We start from the raw sequence: 22,777 nt of genomic DNA, 5'->3' as shown, positions 1-22,777 counted from the left end.
AGAACTGCTGCATGCTGCCCCTGTGCTCTGTATGCTGCCCCTTACTAGAAAAGCAGTGGGCCAGGGAGCAGGACTGCCTTTTAAATATAGCCTCCAGCCACAGGTAGCAGTGACTAGAGCCTCCAGCTCCTCCTAGTGGCAGCTGGGGTCCATTGCATGGTCCCAGGAAATGGGAGCAGTTTGCTGCTAGAGGCAACAAAACTACTTCTGCTTCCCTGCATGTGTAGATGCCTCTCTGGGAGCATTTAGTCGCGAGTAAACTGCTCCTGGATCAAATGTACATGTAGACGTGCCCAGTGAAAACACCGTGACATGTCACAGCAGAAATATGAAAATTCTAAATGTGAGTCATGCTCCTTCTGGGACAGTTTCTCATTCAGCTCTCAAAAGAGACAGGCAACTTGCCCTAACTCATTGTTTGTTTCTCCCTGATGAGACATGTTGCTTTAGCAAGCTTCTGTAAATAAGAGTATGGAGCCAAGGCTTCAGTAGCTACACGTATTTTATTTTTACATTTTTTTGTGGCATCTTCCTGAAAATGTAAAGTAATATAGCCTTATGTCCAGCTGGACAGCCACTTCTCTTAGCCAGAATAAAGTAATTAGTGTACTCAGTGAAGGCAGAGATGAATGTTCATGAATTTCATGGGTTGGTGACAAGGGCCTTTTGCCAGGACCTGAATAGCTGGCACAGTGATGAGCATTATCTGTTGCTTACTTTAATTTTGTTTTTTTGAAGGTAGAGGTTCCACTACTGTAGCAGAGCAATTGTTTCAGTGAACAAAACATATGGTTTGTGTTAAATCTCGAAAATGTATAAATGAAAAAAGTTAATGCTTGCTGTAATGGGAGATGAAAAAATGGGGAAAAGTTTGAAGTTAATTTCTAATAGATTTGTTGTTTATTCTTCATCATATGAACTAGCTAACCAAAAGCCAAGACATTTGAAACATAGCAATATTAAAAAATCCAAAAATTCCTGACTTTAATTACGGCCTCAGTAAGAGCTCAATTTTGTAACATACAGAATAAAACTGCCAGAATACTATGTTTTTTCAATCTATTAGCTTTCTGAAAATGTTTTAAAACATTTTAGGTCAACTATTTTTTGAACCAAAAAACCCAGAAACATGTAATTTCAGGTTGAACAGGTTGAAGAGGTATCCTATGACTGGATATGACATGCTCTGCTTCAATTTTCATACTTAAAACTTTAAAATAAATGGAAAGAAATATCTCTATGACATTCAAATAAAACATATCAAACTGATTAAAGCAGAAATTTTATTTTCACAAAAAGGTTTCATTTTGAAAATAAAGCAAAATATTTGAACTTTTTTTGAGAACTTTCTTGTTTGGTTTTTTTTGCTGTTTTTTTCCTCTCATTCAGAACAATTTTGCAAAACCAACATGAACTTGTGCAGTGTTTTACTATCACCAGATGTGTATTGTTCTCAGGAAAGTTTCAGCTGAAAAATGTTGCCCAGCTGAGCATGGGCTGTTCTGGTCAGACTAGCATAGCACTCAATAATACATTTAATTTCAAGTAGGCTCATTGACTTCAATGCTTATACATGCATATACTTAAGCAGAATTGAACTCTAAACCTTTCAGGGAGTCTTACATAAAACCAAGCCCACCTGGTGACTAAGTATTACAGGGATATCAACTTTTTTCCTTAGGTCCAATTTATATGCTAGATATTTAAGGAATTATTTTCCCTAATGCATATGTACATGCAAAAAATAACAAGAGTTAAACCTGGGTGATTTCAAACAGAGCTAAAAAAAAGTTTAAAAACCCAATATTGTTAATGCAGCAGTCTGACACTGTAAACAACTTAAAAATATTTTTTCATAGGTGAGCTGAGATAAAGAATTCCCAATAGACTCTACTGGGATGACTTGTTTCCCTTGCAGCTGTTTTTAATTTTAGAACCTTTCATTCCCCATAAATTCATTGTAAAAATAATTCATTCTTGAAACATATGACTCAGAGAATCAATAGCTTGTGGTTAAATAGAGAGAGCGCACTAGATGCCATCTTTGGTATGTCACATCTTTCATGATAAGAAACTTTTTTTTTCAAATGTACAAACTATGTTTTGCCGCAGTGGTTTTTGAACAATGTGAGCCTCAATTACACTGGCCACTGATGGCAACTAGAATACCAACAAAAAGGAAATCAATAGTTTCACACAGAATTGTAAGTTAACTCCTAAGCCTGTTGCTCACAGGGTATAAAAATCATTGTTTTACAGTAAACTGTCTCTGCATCAGTAATCAGTTTAAACTAGGGCTTTCTTGCAGCAGAAGAAAAGGAGGGAAAAGTAATGTGTGTACAAAGGCGCTCTGTTTCTTTTGTCACTGTTTGTTTAATGCCATCAAATTCTACACCCCTGTGGCATAACATCAGATTCCAGGAAAGTGGCTGATTCATTCTTTCTATTTGCTTGAATATTCACATCTATTATTTAGTTTCACCAAACGCAAAAAAAAAAAAAAAAAAAAGGAAAAAGAAATTAACAGAAAGCAATTACTCACAGCTACAATTATACAAGCAAGGAGACAGAAGCCATACAAGAGGAGTTCAGGCCTGACTGTCACACCAAGAACATGCTGGCTTACATGCAGAAGATTGACTGAAGCACTATGTGCAATGGAAAGAAGAAATGCGCTGCCTTACATTTCCTCTTTCAATACTAAGAAGAAGGCATTTACTTTGGCACACGTCCTCAAAACTCCTTAGTCCCAAAAATGTGAGCCACCCTGTCGCTCAGACTCTTTTCTTTTCACAATTACAAGATCTTGTCATAATCTCCTTACAATGACAGACTGCTTGAGGGAGTGACTTTGGCATTGTCTCCTATTTAAGATTTCAAAGTGCTAACTTCCTCTGTTTTCTGGAACAAGTTGGTAAACATAAATTGCAGAATTAATTCTCCGACACATCTGTTGATTTCACTGGGTGTGTCTACATGAGACAATTTACTAAGCAGCAACGTAGTTTACTGTGCAGTAAGCCCATGCGTTTACACATGCTCATGCTTACTTGCAATAAATGACACTACTCACGAGTAAATTTACTACCCGCAAATGCAAGTAGCAAATGTACTCACAAGTAGTTACTGCAGTAACATATGTGTAGATGCCGACCGAGAGCAAATCTGTTCCTGGTCAGTCCTGCCACTAGGGGGCCAGCCTGAAGCTAGCCCCAGGGCTCTGGGGCTGGAAGCTTCTCCTGCCCCAGGGCTGGGCCAGCTCTATGCCTGCCCCAGCCTCAGGACTTTAAAAGCCTGCAGGCATTTTGAGCCCTGGTGCACATGCAGGCAGCTGAACCAGACCACCTGAACCACAGTACCACTGCCTGGCACTGCAGTGCTGCAGGAGCTGCCCAGACCTGCAGGCTGCTCCAGGCTCCTGCCAGGTGTGCCAGCTCCCAGGCCCAGCTGCAGGCACCCACTGGCCACTGGAGCCAGCTCCAGCTGCCTGCAGTTCAGAGCCTGCAGGTGCTATGGTGCATTGCCTTGCCATACAGCTGCTAGTCCAATGATGTGCCCCTGCATCGGGTGCTCCAGGCAGCTGCCCAGCCCTGGCAGCACAAGGACAGCCACATGGAGTCCCAGGGAATCAATGCAGGAGCCCTCGCTGACATTAGTGCCCACCACCTGGAGCCCCAACTGGTTGCAGGAGGAGACTGGTGACCTTGTGGCACTGTAGGGCAAGGCAGAGGTACAGCACCAGTTCATGTGGGATGGGTACTCCAAGTCCTAGGTGTCTGAGGTGTTGTCAGGCTGGATGGGGGAGTGTGGCCATGACCAGTTGGAGTGGCAGTGCTGCATAAAGGTCAAGGTTTTCAGGCACAGTAGATCATGATCACTGGCCACAGTCATTGGTCAGGGGGGTGCCCACAAGTTCATGACCTTTATGCAGCAACTAACATAGATCCTTATGCCATGGCACCCAGGCCACAGCTGTGCTATATACAGCAGCATGGGCAGCCTACCTGAATCCCTGCCTGGCCTGGCATACATGGTAATGTGTCACTGGGGGAGGGACCCTCAGGGTATCAACATTTCCACACCTACAGCCTCCCCCAGCAATTCAGGGAGCCCAGGCCAGCACCTTGCCCAACAGCTCTGTAGCCTCAGCCCCAGCTACAAGGCACAGATGGCCATATCATCACTGGCCACCAGCAGCACCATCTCCTCCCCAGGGAGGGGGGCCCTGTCCAGGCACCTGTATGCCACAGCCCACCATCTAAAGACACACCATTGCTACCAGCTGGGACTGAGCAGAGCCACCAGCCACACCAGTTCCAGCCATGGGGTAAGCCCCACACTGCAGGGAGGGCCCTCCCCACCCCAGTCCATGCCCATGGCCCTACCCCCTATCCCTTCCCTGCCTGGCCTGGTCATACTCCCCTGGACCCTAGGTTCCTCCCCCTGCCCCATGCATGGCATGCAGGGAGCTAGAAGCGAGTGCAAAACTTTATTGAGCAGCCCATGCTCCCAAAGCTAGGCACATACACAGGAATACATTGATGCCAGCAGCCAATTCCTTCTTAGATGTGGAGGGCAGGGACATGTAGCACAGCCACAGGTAGCCCTCCAGGTGGTAGCAGAGGTTGTGGGGCAGCGCGGGCTTGTCCCCCACACCATCGAAGTTCAGGGTCCTGTGCCAGGTGCACCTGAAGCCCCACAGAAGCAGGGTGTAGTGGGTTAGGCACCCCTTGTTTTGCACAAACAGCTCCTTGTTTAGGCCAGGACATGCACAGAAGGGGCACGCTCAGGACAAAGCAGTGGCATGGGGAGGGCTGGTCCTGAGGAGTCTCCTCAGTATCCCCCTGTGGGAAGAATAGGGGCACAGGCATCTCCTTGCCTCAGTTACCCAGGAGCCCTGCACACCCCTAATTCCAGGCATTGTGGGGTCTGGAGCCACAGCAGCAGGTTCTGCCAGAAGCCTAGTCTGTCCAAGCCTGGGCACAGAGCAGGGAAGGTGGGCTGCCTGTGGCCAGCACACAGTGGCCTGCTGACCCCTGGGAAATAAATGGGGATGGGGGCCTGGGTCTGGGCCTGGGCCTGTCCAGGGAACTTACCATGGTCTGCAGGCATCTGTGCACACACAAGGCCCAATCTGAGGCTGGCCACTGTACAGCTCCTGGAACAGAGCATCTTATCTCAGAAATGCTGCAAATGCTTACAAACATCTTCTTTCTCATGGCTCTGCAGGTCCTGCAGCTGCACACGAGGGAGAAGCAGCAGTTTGTAGGAAGGATGGCAGCTCAAGGTCACCACCACCCTCAGCTGGGACCCTGTGGATATGCCAGCTCTGCCAGAGAAGGACCCAGGAAAGGACCCTCCTCCTGAATCAGCTGGTGATGGCATTGGCAGAGCAGCTGGTGGACTCAGGCCTGGTGGGTGGAGGATGTTACCCAGTGGGACACATGGAGCATGGAGCACCTGGCCCAGCAAGATGCATGGTTAGTGGAGGACCTGGCCCAGGAGGAGGCATGGGACCATGTGTTCAGGGAGCAGCTCCTGGCCCTGAAGGAGTGACATACAGAGGCCCTGGAGCAGCAGACTGTGTTCATGGCCAGGGCCCCCAGCACTACAGGGTCACGGAGCTGGACTTGCCTCCAGCCAGGCCAGGACTGTGTGCGGACTCTGCTGGCCTAGGCCACTGGGTGTCAGGGGGGGTAGATGGGCACACTGGGACAGCAGCAGCCACCATCATCCCTGGGCAAGCCTCCCACCTACTGGGTTTACATGGCATGCACACTCACTGGGGGAACGGCCAATGGCCAGTGGCCAGGGTGCTGGCCACCTGTCCCCAGGCTCGGACCCCTAGGCACTCCCACCCCACAGCCCTCCACCCTGGGAGGGGACACACAAGCAAGCACAACAATGTAAATAGCACATGAAAGAGGCTGTTTTATTGTTGTGGATGAAGTGGGTGGTAGAGTGGCTCTGTTGTTTGGGAGGGAGAGGTAAGGGAGGTCTGTTTTTGGGGAGGGTGTGGAAAGTGGGAGTCTATTTCTGTGAGGGGAATAAAATGTTTTTCAGAGAACTGTCTACAGTGAGCATGGTGCTGGTGGCAGACAGGGGGGTAGAGGTCCATGGGTAGCTGTCCAGGCAGGCCACAGTGGGGAGTGCCAGAGGAGTTGGTCGGCCAGCACCTCTCACACCTAGTGCCCTGACCCCTGCTTGTGGGTGCGCGATTTGCCCAGGGCCTCAGTGGGGGCCAGCACCAGGGTCAGGACTTCGGTCAGCAGGAACCCATGGCACTGGCCAGGGGCAGAAGCTGGAGCATCCATGGCATGGGGAGGCAAATGCTGAGGCAGGAGAACCGCCATCTGCTGCCCTTAGGCTCTCCATGCTACTCCCAGGCAGAGAAGTAGCTGGCCAGGGAGAAGAGCTGGGGGCTGCCTTTTAAAGATAGCTGCTGGCCACAGGCAGCTGTAGCCAGTGCCTCCAGCTCCTCCTGGTGGTGGCAGGGGCCTGTTGCAGAGCTGCAGGAAGCAGGAGCAGTTTGTGGCTAGGAGCAGCAAATCTGCTTCCGCTTCCCTGCACATGTAGACACCTGCCCATGAGCATTTACTCTTGAGTAGTTTACTCAAGAGTAAACGGCTTCTGGATCAAATGTATGTGTAGATGCACCCACTGTGTAGTACTATTTACGTAGGGGAAAGGATGGCTTTTTACCACTTCTAGTTTCATTTTACTCTACCATGAGAATTTATGCATTTCTCAGTCTTTGCTACACAAATTATGCAACTACCAGTAACAAAGCTTCCAGCATAAAAAAGCTCTATGAAAATGGAATGTCTGCAAACTAACCTCACTTAATTGACTGATAGTGGATTCTTCTGTTTTATACAGTAGAGCTGTATTTCTTGAAGGCAACATACAATATAGCAGTATCCTAGATAAATGAAAACTGTTTTGTCATGCATAGCTAGTTAAATAAATACAGGAAGATAAATTATATTCTTCCACAATATCTGGATTATATGGAAAGGAGTGTGAACTGTGATTTAGTTTGAAATAACTGACATGGCTGATTGCTTTTTAGGGGCAAGAATTGTTCCCAGAAAAGTTTTCAAGTCATTTACTTTGTTAGTGTGGCAAGATCACAAAGAATAATTTATTTTCCTAATAGTCTCTCATAGAAAAGTCTGTAATTGTAATATGGATAAAACCAGTAAAATATAGTAAGTGTCTAGAGTAGTTAGTTTTAAAACCTTTTTTTAAAAATTCTGAATGTAATACAAAACTGTCATTTCTTTTCCCATTTTTAACAGAAAGACCATGAGGATGGAACTAGCTAATAAAAAAGAGAACAGAATAGGCCTGAGAAACTTTACAGCTGCAGTATGTGGGGCTTATTCTACATATTGAGATATTTTCATTTCTGTTAGACACTTGATAATTTTCACACTTACATCATACCACTCAGAAGAAGACTCCTGTAGTGAACTAGTCTGTCCAGCTGTCCTCACCTCTTCTTCAGTTCCAACCCTGCTTTCCAGCAGTTCTTCTTACAGCACCTTTTCCTTTTCCCCGATGCATGTGCCACTGTACTCACTCATCCTGGACTACCATAAAGTTCCCTAAGGCTTTGCTGGGCCACAATGCTTCTCCATGTGTTTTCAACTGCCACTCTCCAATTGTCTGATGTTAGGGCTGGGCCAGCACATAAAAAGAGACATCATTTGTCCAGATAGTCAGCTGGTTCCCCAAAAGAAGTTTCATACCCTTCATTTTTTTTTCATCTACAGAGACTTAGTTTCTTATGCACCTGTTATAAACAACTTCTTATACCATAAACTTTTATAAAAATATACTTTTGATGAACAACTTAGAAAGAACTGCCTGTCTCTCCAGAACCTGGTTTATAAAAACAGTCTTGAGAGAAGAGCTATGCTTTGAAATCTTCATGGGAACCCAATCCTACTATGTCCTTTTTACTTTAAAGAAACCTTACTAAGAGCACAGGAATGAAACATCTCACTGTAAAGGAAGACTAGCAAGTATGGCAGAAGACCATCTTGGCTTAGCAGGGAACTTGTCAATCATCTAAAACACAAAGGAAGCTTGCAAGAAGTGGAAATTTGAACAAACAACTAGGGAGGAGTATAAGAGTATTGCTTGGGTGTTCAGGGATAAAATAAGGAAGGTCAAAGCTCAATTGGAGTTGCAGCTAGGAAGGGATGTGAAGAGTAAGAAGAAGGGTTTCTGCAAGTATGTCAGTAGCAAGAGGAGGCTCAGGGAAAATGTGGGTCCCTTACTGAACGGGGGAGGCAACCTAGTGACAGAAACTGCAAAAAAGGCTGAAGTACTCAAAGACTTTTTCACCTTAGTCTTCACAGGCAAGGTCAGCTCCCAAGCTACTGCACCTGGCAGCACAGTTTGGGGAGGAGGTGAGCTTCCAAGAGTGGCAAAAAACCAGGTTCGGGACTATTTAGAAAAACTGGACGTGTCCATGGGGCCAGACAGAATGCAACCGATGGCAGTGAGGAAGTTAGCCAATGTGAGTGCAGAACCACTGGTCACCATCTTTGAAAACTCATGGCAATCAGGAAAGGTCCTGGACAATTGGAAAAAAGTGCAAATATAATACAGATATTAAAGAAACGGGAAAAGAAGGATCCAGGGAACTATGGACTGGTCAGCCTCACCTCAGTCCCTGGAAAAACTATGGAGCAGATCCTCATTTCTAAACTCTTGGAGGAGAAGGTGATTAGGAATAGTCAGCATGGATTCACCAAGGGCAGGTCATGCCTGACCAACATGATTGCCTTCTATCATGAGATGACTGGCTCTGTGAATTCAGGGAAACTCGTGGATGTGATACACTTTGACTTGAGCAAAGCTTTTGATACAGTCTCCCACAATGTTCTCACAGACAACCTAAAGAAGTACAGGTTGGATGAATGGATTGTAAGATGAATAGAAAACTGGTTGGATCATCAGGCCCAGAGGGTAGTAGTCAATTGCTCAATGTCTAATTGGCAACTGGCTTCAAGTAGATTGCTCCAGGGGTCAGTCCTGGTGCCAGTTATGTTCATTATTTTCAATTATCTGGATGATGGGATACAGTTCACTTTCAGCAAGTTTGCAGATGACACCCAGCTGAGGGGAGAAGTAGATATGCTGAAAGTATCTTCTAAAATACTTACTTAGGGCTGCCGAAGTGTCGCTTAATTCATCAAAAGGGTAGTGTTTATTGGCATGTATAAAGTGCTAGCTGCAAAACCTTAACTGACCTGCAGAACAGTTGACAAGAATTGGTTGAGCTGAGAACAGAATTCTTCATTTGTTTCATCCTCTGCATCAACAGTCAGGGTGACTGTGTATGTGGTCTGTTGGCCAAAAAAAGTGAAAAGTCATGAAACATTTGTTGATGCCAACCAGATACCCCAGCATCTGAGGAACAATCTTGATTGTAATAACACCACCACAGATTATATTTTTCAGCTTTTCCTTTCTTGTGCATCAGGTCTCACTAAGTGCAACAATTCCAGTATTAAATCATGAAAATTCTCTGGCCATGAGCGCTGTTCTTTGTTTTGATCAGTCACTATTAAGGTTGTCCATCAGGGTGTGGATATTCTAATTTGCAAACTTCATTACATGATTTGGACCACAGATAGACTGATCCCAGTTTTCTGGTCAAGTAAAATGAGACAGACTATATTTAGGGCACCTTTTCTAGTTCCCTTCCTATAAAGGATGATCAGAGTAGATCCTAAATAGGCCTACACACTCATTGCAGCTGCCAACTGGTATACCTATCTGAATCCCAAATACAAAATGGCCATCATACAATCATCACCTTTGCGTAGGTCTGTGACCAGGGGCTTACAGTAATCATTAGCACCTGCCCACATTGCCACTCACCCATTGCTGTAGGACTTGCTATTAAAAGATGTCTATATGTGTCTTAGTGGTGGGATGCTATCACACATCAGCAACCACAGAACACTTTCTGGGAAGCAAACTTTAATTCAATGGCAAGGAAGACCTAGACAACCAGAAGTTTCTACTCAGGGCTGCCCGGGAGGAGAAAGGGGAGGCAACTGGGGCAATTTGTTGCCCTGGGCCCCTGCAAAGCAAGGGCCCCCTGCTTCAGCTCCTGTGTGTGCCACTGGCCTCTGCCCTGTGACATTACTTACCAGAATTCTTGGTATTTTGTTTTCATAAAAAAAGAGGAAATTGGTGTATTGGAATGTAAGATGACACTGCATCATTCTCAACATGTAATTGTGACATTATGGGACCCACCCCTGACCATGAAGTAAATATTATACATAGTTGTGCATGAAACAGATGCTAATTTGAGACTTAAGTGATTGTTGGATTGATGTCCAAGGGGGGAGTCTAAACCAATCATGGGTAAGGTAACATCTTTCTTTATCTCTGGCCAGCAATAGAGACAAAATTGATCACGCAGGCTTATGATTGGCCTAGAGAAGGGCCTAAGCCAAGTAGCCCTGGTTACAGAGTCAGTTGTGAGAGAAGGAGCAGGGAAGGTTTTAAGGAGGGACCTGTGGCAGAGCAGGCCTGTTGTCACAGAAAGACCTCCAGGGGAAAGAGTTCAAGTCATGAGTGAATGTCAGCTCTGTGGGATCTGAAGGGCCAAAGTCAGAAATGAATTTGCAAGACTCTAATAATTTAAATGACATATATTGTTTTCTTTATATTTGCTAAGGGAAATAACATTAGATATAACATATATTCAGGTTCACATGCTTCCCCACTTAAAAAAAACTTAAATGCAAAGATGTGGGGGGATGTGGGCACTCTAGAAGGGAGGAATGGCTGCAATCAGACCTAGACAGGTTACAGGGGTGGGCAGATGAGAATAGGATGGGATTCAACACCGACTACTGCAAGGTGATGCACGGGGGGGAAGAACCAGCAGCAGACCTACAGGCTGGGGAACTCCCTTCTTGTCAGTGCAGAGGCAGAAAAGGATCTTGGAGTCATCATTGATGCCAAGATGAACATGGGCTGGCAGTGTGCGGATGCAGTCAGGAAGGCCAACCATACTTCATCATGCATCCACAGGTGCATCTCAAGCAGGTCCAAGGAGGAGATACTCCCCCTCTATGCGGCACTGGTCAGGCTGCATCTGGAGTAATGTGTCCAGTTCTGGGTGCCACGCTTCAAGAGGGATGTGGACAACATGGAGGGGCTCCAGGGGAGGGCCACTCGCATGATCAGGGGGCAGCAGGGCAAGCCCTACGAGGAGAGGCTACAGGACCTGAACCTGTTCAGCCTCCACAAGAGAAGGCTGAGGGAGGATCTAGTGGCCTGTTACAAACAAGTCAGAGGGGACCAGTAGGCACTGGGGGACTCCCTGTTCCCTCAAGAACTACCAGGAGTACTAGAAATAATGGTCACAAGCTGGCAGAGGGTAGATTCGAGCTAGACGACATCAGGAGGCATTACTTCATGGTCAGGGTGGCTAGTATCTGGAACCAACTTCCAAGTGAAGTGGTGCTGGCTCCTACCCTGGGGGTCTTTAAGACAAGGCTAGACAAACACCTTGCTGGGGTCGTTTGACCCCAGGACTCTTTCCTGCCATGGCAGGAGGTCAGACTCGATGATCTGCTCAGGTCACTTCCAACCGTACAAACTATGAAACTATGTGTCTATATAACTCTTGGGGAAAAAAATATTAAAGTCCTTGATTGAAGAATCCTGTGCTCCAAACCGCAAATCTTGCTTTCAGTATTGGAGAGCTAACTTGCTGTCTTCTGACCCTTCAGACAGCAGCAGTTGCTTACTAAGGCCCATAAGAATATGTATAGTCTCACAATGCCCATTAATCAAGGGGTTAAAGGCTAAATATAGAAGTTTGTTCTCCAGCAACAGTACAAAGACAATCCTCCTTCCTCTGTCTACTCTCTCTGCAGCTACTTTCTTTTTCCTTAAACAGGCCTGCTTATCCTCTGCCACACCCACAAGCCTGAACCCAAGTACAACATAAGCACCAGCTAGGCATGGTCCCACTGGAGAGTAATTTTCTGTGGCAGTTACCACAGGAAGAAAGCCTAGGAGTGGTGTGAGGCCAGGCCTTAAGGGAGGAACCCTTCCTTCCTGAGTAGTGGAGGCGGCCAGCCAGCAGGCCACAACCAGAAGACCTGTGAGACTGATCTGGGCCCCAGGAAACTGGTAGGAGAGAGATGACCTACCAGAAGGGGTTTGGAATTTGTAGGTGCTCAGGAGAAGTACAACCCTAGTCCTATCCCCTTATCCCTGTGTAAGAAAAAATGAAGAACATCTAACAGTCTGGGGCATCACAAGAAAGGTGACAAAGGAGAAAAAAGCTCAAGATCAAAAGGAGAGGCAGACACTGGATCAGTTTGAATGAGTGGTGAAAGGAAATAAGGAAGTTGGAAGTGGAACAGGTGATGCAGGTGACACATCACTCAGGGGATGAAGAATATTCTGATCATGAAAACATCGCAAAGGAAGCAAGCAGTGATGTAGCAGGAGAATGTGAAAATGAATCAGGTTTGGTGTTGCGAAGCGAAGGAGACATGGCATCAAATGAGAAAAACGAGACAATTGACCTGATTTTCAGAACTGAGCCTAAAGTTCACCAGGAAATGTTCTTTAATGACCTAGCTACCTGGGGGTATCTCAATAGGTTGCAAAGGCATCTAATTGCGTCCAAGGGCCCACCACCCAAACCTGCAAGCTTCCCACGTGATTCCTCCAAATGGTCATTCCCTCCATCTGTTTTCCACAAGACTTCGTCCAATGACAAGTGTGAAAAGGGACTGGCTCATTTGCAGCCACAAGGCATCTGGCCTGTTCTGCTTTTCATACTGTCTCTTCTGATATTAGAACAAAAATCAAGCCCTGTACCATTCCAGATCCTGCCATGGGGGTGTGAATGATAACTGGAGAAAACTGTATGACAAAGTGAAGAGTCATGAGGCCAATTCTGGTCATCTTCAACATTATTTACAGTGGAAAGATTTTGCAAATGCTCTTAGTGGAAAAGGAGCCATTGATAATGCTCTTGAAAAGGGTATACAGGCAAAAAGCCCACTTGTTCCCACTTCCCAGGGCAAGAAAAGGAGGAGCCGCAGGTGAGAATTATCACATGTGATGCATGCATACAAGACTTCTTGCATATGGTCCCCAGCTTTGTACACATACATGCACATGGGTCCTTGTAGGGGGCAGTGGTAGGGCCCCCAGAACACCCCCAGAACACCCCCAGGCCCCATAAACCATCTGGGTGGCCCTGTTTCTACTCTGCTGCAGCCTTCATCTGCCTTTTCAGCCATTATGAATATTTCTTCATAAAACTTTCATCTGCCTGCACCACTATTGATTACTTTTATTTTTAGATTCCTCTTAATCTAGAAACCTCACTCTTAACTTTACCACCAATGGATGGCCCTACCAGAAATATGTAACTCCAGATAGTATCACTCTTAGAGTCATTAGTAGCACACAAGTCTCTCTACCAAGTCAAGACTGTGATCCATGGGAGGAGCTATAGAACAGAACACTTGGAAAGGAAGGGGTGGGGAAAGTCAACTCAAATGTCATTCTGCTCTTGAACAAGTGTTCAGAACATGATTTCATCACCACAAAAACCTTATTCAGCCAAAGAAGCAAACAAAAGACATCACAGTTGCACCCCAATTCAAAACACTGATTGATTATTCATAGATTCATAGATTGTAAGGCTAGAAGGGACCTCAGAAGATCATTGGGTCCAGCCCCCTGCATCAAACATGAAAGATAACTGGGGGTCAGGTGACCCCAACACAGTGCCTGTCTAGTCTCCTCTTGAAGATTTCTAGGGTAGATGATTGCACCACCTCTGGAGGGAGCTTATTCCACAGTCTGGAAGCCCTGACTGTGAGGAAGTTTTTCCTAACGTTGAGTCTGAATCAATCTTCCAGGAGTTTGTGGCCATTACTCCTGATTTTCCCCTGGGGTGCCCTGGTAAACAGTTGCTCACTGAGTCCTTGATGTACTCTCCTAGTGTAGTGGTAAGCTGCTACCAGGTCCCCTCTCAGCCTTTTTTTCTTCAGGCTGAAGAGTCCCAGATCCCTCAGCCTTTTCTCATATGGTTTGCCTTTTAAGACTCTGATCATATGGGTGGCTATTCTTTGGATTTTCTCAAGCTTGTCCACTTCCTTGTTAAAGTGCGGTGCCCAGAACTGGATGCAGTACTCCAGCTGCAGTCTCACCAGTGCTGAGTAGAGCAGAAGAATCACCTCCTTGGCTTTGTTGGATATGCATCAATTGATGCATGCAAGAGTATTATTTGCCCTACTGGCTACAGCATCACACTGCTGGCTCATATTCATACTGTGGTCTATTATTCATGGTGCTAGCCAGTTTGGTGCCGCCAAGCCTGTAGGTGTGTTGGGAATTGCTCATCCTGAGGTGGAGCACTTTACATTTCTCAACATTGAACTTCATCAGGTTTTGATCTACCCAACTTGCTAGCCTATCTAGGTCTACCTGTAACTGAAGCCTAGCCTTCAAGTGTGACCATGCATCCCCGTAACTTAGTGTCATCCATTAACTTGTCCAATGAGCTCTTCACCCCCACATCCAAATTGTTAATAAAGATGTTGAAAAGTACTGGACTGAGCACCAAGCACCCCTGCTGGACACCACTGCCCACTGCTCGCCAGGATGACACAGATGTTCACTATGACTCTCTGGGTCCTATCCTGCAGCCAGTTTCTCACCCACCTGACTGTCTCAGAGTTAATCCCACAATCCTCCCATTTTCTTGCAAGGACATGGTGGGATACTAGATCAAAGGCCTTCTGGAAGTCAAGGTATACAACATCAACCTGCTCTCTCGTGTTCAGGTGGTGGGTTACCTGGTCATAGAAGAAGATGAGGTTGGTAAGTTAAGACCTGCCTGAGATGAAGCCATGCTGGCCGTCATTCAGAATCTTACCGTCTATCTTATCACAGATAGACTCCTTGATGGACTTTTCTGGGATTTTCCCTAGGATGGAAGTTAGGCTGACTGACCTATAGTTAGCCAGGTTCTCCCTCCTGCCCTTTTTGTGGATGGGCACAACATTGGCCCTCTTCCAGTCCTCAGGGACTTCTCTATAGCTCCATGGGTTGTGGAAGAGTTTTGCCAGGGGCTCCTCAATGACTTGAGCGAGCTCCTTCAGCACTCTCAGATGAAGATCATCCAGTCCTGCTGACTTGTATATGTCTAATTTTATTAAATGGTCATATACCAATTCTATGGCAATAGTAGGAAGGCAATTATTCCTACTGTGCTCATCATCTACTCTACCTGGTGTGGTTTTCCCTTGGGATGGTGAAAGACCAAGACGAAGTAGTCTTTCTGAAGTTCAGCTTTCTACTGGTAACCAGCTCTCTAAGTTGTTGAGCAATGGCCCCACACTCCCATTATATCACAGTGCGCACCCAGGACCATTGCAATTTCTGTATCACCAAAGCTATGACCACTGCAGATGACTGCTGAATTGACCATTGTCTGATACACTGTCCCTTATGTCCATCCACACTGACCCAAAATGACATAAACAAAAGAAGCTATCAAAGTTCAATACTGAGTGCTTGAAAGACTCTGCTAAAACCGATCATCTCCAGAAGTGCCTCAGTGAAAAATTCTCCAACCTCTCTGAAGAGCTTGACACCATCAATCACTAGAAGAGCCTCAAGAAAGATATGCATGATTCATGTGAAAAATCCTTAGGATTCTCCACAAAGAAATATCAAGACTGGTTCAATGAGAACGATAAGAAAATTTAGTTTTCCAGAATGACATCAGCTCCAAACAGAAACAAGACAGTTATTGTCATATTAATGCTAACTCCCAGAAGAAGATTTGAGATTGAAAGACAAGTAGTGGGAGGACAGAGCAAAAGAAATCTAAAAGTTTTCTGACAGCCACCACATGCATAATTTCTTCAGCACAATCAAACTATTTATGGGCTAAATACACCAGAAGCTTCTCCTTTGAAGTCCAAGGATGGAATACCGCTCTTTCAAGACAGTTTCACAATCAACTATGGGCAGATCTAGGATTTTGAAAGCGGGGTGCAGAGGTGTGGTGAATCATTACATACAACACACATTTTTTCCAGGTACAAAGAAACTAGCAAGAAAAAGAAACCTTACTAATATGATAGAGGCCTAGGGCTATATTATTCAGTTTAAGATCAAAGCAAAAACAAATATAACTTTATTGGAATGTGCATTCATTTGCTAGATCATAGAATATGAATTAAAAAATGCAACAAACTAGGCAAAATAATCAAAAGATGTTGTTTCTTTAGTCATTAGAATTAAATGTACATCTCTTTCAGATTCATAAAATAAAATCAGGCCTTCTTGAGCATCTTGATAGTGTAAGCACTGCTTCAGTGTAAGTTACTTCCACACCTCACCTAATGGTCATCTGGGTTAAAGTTTCTATACCTGAGCTAATGTTTTTAGCTAGAATTAAAATAGGAGCTCCATTACAAGGAGCAGCTAACAGACAGCATAACTGCAGAAGAAAGTATAGTTTGATTAGTGGAACATTAAGACCACTGAAAAAGGAAAGGATTGTTAATAGTTATGGAATGAAGAGTTTGGAAGGAATCAGGTAGATTATAATGAGCCATGAAGTCAAGTAACACCCTCATTCCTGCCTGAATAAAAACACTACTGCCAATACCATGCAGTTCATGTTAAACTTTGGGTAGACCAAGGATCAAAGTGGGGAGAAGGGTAATGCAACCTCACCACTGTGCCTGCCCTCCCTTGATCTGCCCCTGTGATCAATGCATGGTTGAAGTAGCATTTTCAAGAGCTCCTGAACTCTGAGTCTAATCTCAAAGACAGCATCAAAGCCATTCCACAGCACTCCATTAAGGACAACTTTGCAGATCCATCAACTTATCAAGAGTCCTTGAAAGCCATTAAGCAGATAAAAAACAAAAAATCATGTGCTAATGGAATACCAGCTGAAATGAAGCAAGGTGGAAAGAAACTCTCTCAGTAAGTACACACAGTTTTACTGAAAATCTAGAAGACATGAAAAGATTCTTAGTGACCTGAGATGCCAAAATCATAACCATATACAAGAAAGGAGAGGAATATATTGCAGTAATTATCATGAAATTGCACTCCTGTCTATAACTGGGAAGATTTTTTCATGCATTCTCCTCACTAGATATCTGTATGATTCTACTCAAGTGTCAGTGTGCTTTCAGCTCTATTGTACTCAGGGGCCTCTAGGGGCTCATGGCAGAGCCCCCCAAGCAGTGTGGGGCAGTGGGATCGCACCCCCCCCCCCAACCTGGCAGGAGCCGGTGACTGCAGGGCTGGGGCCAGGTGGGGCAACCATTGACAGGGCTAGAAAAGTAGGTGGGCGGAAGACGGGGCCTGCTTGATTCAGAGATTTGTTGGCAACCAAATCTCTGAAGCAGATTCAGCTGAATCATTTTGGGACAGTGATTCATATCACCAAATCAAATCACTGTCCCCCAGATTGGCCAAATCTGAAGTGAATACTCGCACAGGCCTAGTACGTACACTTTATTCCATTTATATTGAAGCGATTCTGTATCTCATTGCTGGCAGGCTTCCGTCCAGAGTCAGCATCCAGCATTGTATAGATGACATCTCTTTTCCATCAACCAGCTACATTCCGAATTTGAGACAACCAAAACCTCCATTACTGACCTTCAGTATGCTGATGACTGTGTCATGTCATGTGTTACCTGTCTTGATTACTTCTGTCAAGTGTGTGAAATGCTTGGACTCCCTGTTAATGTCACAAAAACTGAGATACTTTACCAACCCACCTCAAACCAACCAGCTACTCCTCTAAATATTACAATGAGAGGACAATTTTTGGAGAATGTTGAGCATTTCCACGACCTGGGTAGCAAAAAAAATAAACAGAGACAAGAATATTCAACACCAGATAAAATCTGTCAGCACTGCCATTGGACACCTCTGAAATTGTGTCTCCAGTAATCATGATTTCGGTTTGAAATTCTTTGCAGAATGAGCGCTTTCTCTCACTGGCTGTTTGAACAGCATGTAGCACAACTGGCCGTTATATAAATTTGGATGTATGTTACACTAACACAAAAATCACCACCACCATGTGCTGCTGATGCCCTTCATTATCAGTTTTGGTTATACTGGATTATCTTCCCCAGTGGCAAAACGAAAACTATGAATTATCTTGTATACTATGAGAAAAATTAGCAGCCAAGACACCAAAGGTTTGGTTTCTCTTCTCATAGGAATGTGTTCAGAAATACTTTTCAGGAATCAAACACTAGTTAAATAGGGAAAAGCAATGAACAATGCCATCATTGTATCAACAAACTTTTGGGGAAAGGTTAAATACCACTTAATAAAAAAACCCACATTTCTTGAAGCTCTCATAATCAAAATCCCTTCAAAATGGGCTCAGCAGCTTCGTAAAATAAATGCTTACACTGAACTGTGGAATGTTATAGGTTTAATATTGGTCAAACTGCCAACATCTCAAAAATGTTTTCATACATAAGAAAATACAATGTCTTTAAACTGAGACTATCTAGGGTCTAGGAAGTAGTGATTTCAAAATAATTATTTCCAAGCTATACAACAGATTCTAATGTTAAGCTGCTTATTGTTTGAGGAAAAAAATAATGGATTGCTTGTGATTATTTCAGAGCTATAACCATGTGTTTATTATTGTTCTAATATCTTCTAAGTGCCAGAACAAAAGAAAATAAAAGAAAAGCCTGGAATTTGGGTAAGCAAGATTTTAAAACAATGCTAATGTTTTGGTGACTGAGTTCATATTTAATCCTGAGTTATATTAGCAATATATTCTGTTACAAGTCTACAATTCACATGAATTTCTATGGGCCAACACAGGCACACTTGACATATAACCACTTGACATTTACACTTATTTCAGAGAGATCAGATTCAACACATCTATGCTTTAGATGCATACAGATCCAATTCACTCATACTCACACAGAGGGTAACTTAAATCTGCAGCTATCCTCGCTGAAAGTAGTAAGATCCTCTCTTGCTTCAAGACAAGCATGTACTTAAGTGACTCAGGACCTTCGATGCTAAAGTGAGAGGTGCCATCAACAGTTTTGCATTTACATCATCTAATGTAGTTGTGTGACTCTGTGTCCTGAAGCTTTTATAGAAACAAGAAGAAACTGCTGGCAGACTACACTAGCAACATAAGAAAGGTGTCCAAATGCTTACTATTTATTTGCACACCTAAACATAAATAATCCCTTCATGTATCACTTCTACCCATAGGCTTAAACACATAGTTTTACAGTAAGATCATACTTGTGCTCATGTTTTGGAAATACAATCCATCTTTTAAGGTTTCCAATTCATTGTGTTCCAGCTGCAGTTCTGTAAAGAATTCAAAAGCTCCTTTAGACCATTTGTATTCACATGAAGTAGCAGGTATCAAATCTCCAATTAAAAAAACAATTAATGTCAAATGTAATATGTACATGTACTCCCCATTATTAATTCAAAAAAAAAAGAGAAAAGAAAGAAAGAGCTTGCTTTTGCAGAGACCAAAGTACTAGAGCATTATCAACCAGAGGTTGCTTTATTTAGTAGCTTAGAAGCAAGAGATGTCACATTTACTGGGGCCACTGATAAAAGTTTCAAGCAAGAATTAACTTGCCTCTAAACAACACATGCTTAGCTGTATTGAAATGTAATGTTGGCTCTGATCAGACAAATTTGACTATAAAACCTTGTCCAACATTCAGAACCATTTTTCTTCCCTTTTCATATTCCTCTTCATTTTTACTCTCATAGTACCACCAGAAATACATTTTTTGCAAATGTCCATCATAGGGAGTAATCTTACCATTGTAAGCATTTGTCACATACCAACATACATGCCTGAGACACGGAGTTTATGATGCACATTAAGCACCTCTCTACAGTACAATTTTACAGGTGTCGTGCACAGAGTGGTCATGCTATGCTTGACTGAGGCATTCCCTAGTGGGGTCCAGAGATGGTGTAAATATACCCTTAGTCAGCCAACTGAGGTACTTCCAAACTTGGGAAAAAATACGTGGATGGTTCTAAAACTGAATAGTGCCAGCTCATTGGCACTTCTTCGCCAATAGGCACATGGTGGTGGTATTGTTTAGGCAGGCAGGTCTGGCTGCTAAGACTGCTGCTCTAATAATTTCTAAAGGGCGTAAGTACCCCTTTTGGGCCCATAGCAACCGGCATTACTGAGACCTAATTTGTACCTTAGCATCAGCCCACAACTCAGCAGTGTGCAAAAGGGGCATCTAGCATTTCACCCTTTATGTTTAAACAAAGTCCTGAAAACTGAAAACTGATCCTTCCTTTAGAACCCCCATTCCCAAGAGTGTAATTCGCTTAGTAGCCCAAGTAGTTTCAGAGCTAAACCAGCTGTTTTGACTCTACTATTTTTATGGCCTTCTATTGTGATTCTTTTTTTCCCCAATTCTGCAGCTAACTAGAGTCTTGATTTTCTTGTCATCTTCCCTTTATCTGTACCAGAATTTGTCTGAAACAAAGTCAGATCATTTAAAACGCACAGTCATTCATAATAGTACCACTGTTATGGGATTAGGATTAGTTGCCCGTACAATTATACTGCAGTCTGACAAAAAGCGTGGCCACTGCTGTTTGAAAGGAAAATTCAGGTAGATCTGGGCAAAAATCTGTTGACTTGTCTCATTTTAGATAGCTGGTAATTGAAGCTTGGAATAACTGGATAAAACTAAGCATTCCAACATTTCAGATGATCCTGAGAATACAATGCATAGCGGCTGTGGCTATACATGTGCTTAACTGTGGAGTAGATTAATTAGCTGCAAAGTAAAGTGTCAACATCTACGCATGCAACAGTATTAGGCTGTATATTACTAATTAACTAATTAATGGCACATTAAGACAGTACTGTCGGGGACAGTGCTATCTTACACCAGTGTAATTTACTGTGATTAAATGCATGTGTAGTTAACCATGGGTGTAAATTGTGCCCAGTCAGCCAGGGGCCTGACTCCTGCCTGCTGGCTAACAACACAGCTCCACACTTTCAGCACTCTCATGCTCCAGCCAGCTCCTCCGCTGTCCAGCGCCACCACCAGGGGCCTGGAGCTGAGTGGCCGTGGCGCAAACTGCTCCACCCTGGCTCAAATTTCAGTTGTCCCAGGCATGCATATAGACGCTGTGTCCAGGAATAGTTCACTCTGGTTCTAATTGCTTCAGATTTTATTGCTTCAAATTCATTGCCCATGTAGATGCACCCAGTGGGCACATCTACATGAGACGTTTACTGTGGAACTAACTAACTAGTTCTGAAGTAAGCATCAGCACCTACAGATGTAGCCCTATTAGGCCAGAGTAAACTAATTAACTCCACCATAAGATAATATTACCCAACACAAGTACTATCCTATGGTGGAGTTATTTACTCCACTGCAATGCATGTGTAGATGCTGAACAGTGCTGGTTGGGGCATAAGGGTGCTACAGTGTGGAGCTGCCTGCTAGCTAGCTCCATACTGTGGCATCCTCATGCCCCAGTCAGCCCCTCTGTAGCATGTTGAGCCAAGCTGCAGCAGCTGCAGGTTGGCAAGCTGGCCCCTGGGGCCTGTTGCCGGCCGGGGCTGCTCTGCCCTGGTTCAGCGTGATGTGGTCTGGGTGCACGTGTAAATACTGTCCATGGGAGCATAAAGTCCGGCACAAACTGCAGCAGAGTTTATGGCATCAAATTAATTTCACATATAGCCCCACCCAGTAAGTCTTATTTTGTACTGGTTTAACAGCAGCATTGTAGAACTCTACAACTACAAAGGTACAGGTTTATTAAACTCCCTTAAACAGCACGTAAGTAGAGTGAGTAAGATCACTGGCATAAAAAATACCATGTTTTTGACTGCTAAACATCTGACAAACCAGTTTCTCCTGTCGGATTAACAGGCTGTTTTAAATTAAAGATATTAGTCTTGGTATTGTGAGGTTTTATCCACAGAATTTACCTATAGCACTTCCCATAAAGAAATTCTTGGAAATACTCATGTAACTTATGAACAGTATTGTTCTTAATGACTTACTTCTGTTGCTGTTTGTATCTACTCTCAGGTGCAAAGGAAGATTAAGGCATAAACTCTTAAACCAGAGTGTATTTTTTCTGGGTTCAAGAGCCTTTATTTAGTTCTCCAAAGGTCTACTCCTCAATATCTTTCACAATCAAACTAGTAATATAGAAATAACGTGAGAGGAAAGTAAAAATAATGAAATAATGAAATAATGAAAAATTCTATAAAAAGAAAGGTTTAAATAACACCCTTTTCTAGTGAAATGGTTTCTAAAGACAATTTCTGTTTTGAAATGATTTCTAAAGACAATTTCTCTTTTGTTTAAAAGCTTAAAGTAGCACAGTGGAGTCTTCTTGGAGCATGCATGGGATCTGCCAAAACATGAGGCCAGCCTTACTGCCTAAATTAATATAAAGTGTTAGAAAGGCCAAAAACCTTAACAGTGTCTCTTTCAGAGTACAGACAGACTGAACAATTGGATTAATATTAAATAATCCTTATGATGCACCCATGAGCAGATTCAGGATTTGGTAAAGGGCTGTGGAGGAACTGCCCTGAATCTCTCCACCTCCAGGGCACCTAAAGACATCAGTGGCAGGCACAGGAGAAGAGGTGATGTGCCACTGAGCACTGAGGAGCAGGAGGAAGGTGGGGGGAATTCTTACCTGA

General features: G+C 44.0%; 1 long non-coding RNA gene across 1 annotated transcript in view; it reads right to left on the bottom strand.

Moving 5' to 3' along the window:
* Positions 1-494: 494 nt before the first annotated feature.
* LOC109319663 overlaps positions 495-22,777 on the bottom strand; it is an 86,852-nt gene continuing 64,569 nt past the window's right edge. The window contains exons 3-4 of the long non-coding RNA XR_002103578.1: positions 2,342-2,465; positions 495-706 (exon numbers count right to left, since the gene is read on the bottom strand). This is a non-coding gene — a long non-coding RNA (uncharacterized LOC109319663). The remainder of the gene's footprint in view (positions 707-2,341; positions 2,466-22,777) is intronic.

The sequence above is a fragment of the Crocodylus porosus genome, unplaced genomic scaffold (assembly GCF_001723895.1).
Source record: "Crocodylus porosus isolate Cpor-Errol unplaced genomic scaffold, CroPor_comp1, whole genome shotgun sequence".
NCBI lineage: Eukaryota > Metazoa > Chordata > Crocodylia > Crocodylidae > Crocodylus > Crocodylus porosus.
The sequence above is the reverse complement of the archived record's forward strand: the minus strand, read 5'-3'. Positions and strand labels throughout refer to the sequence as shown.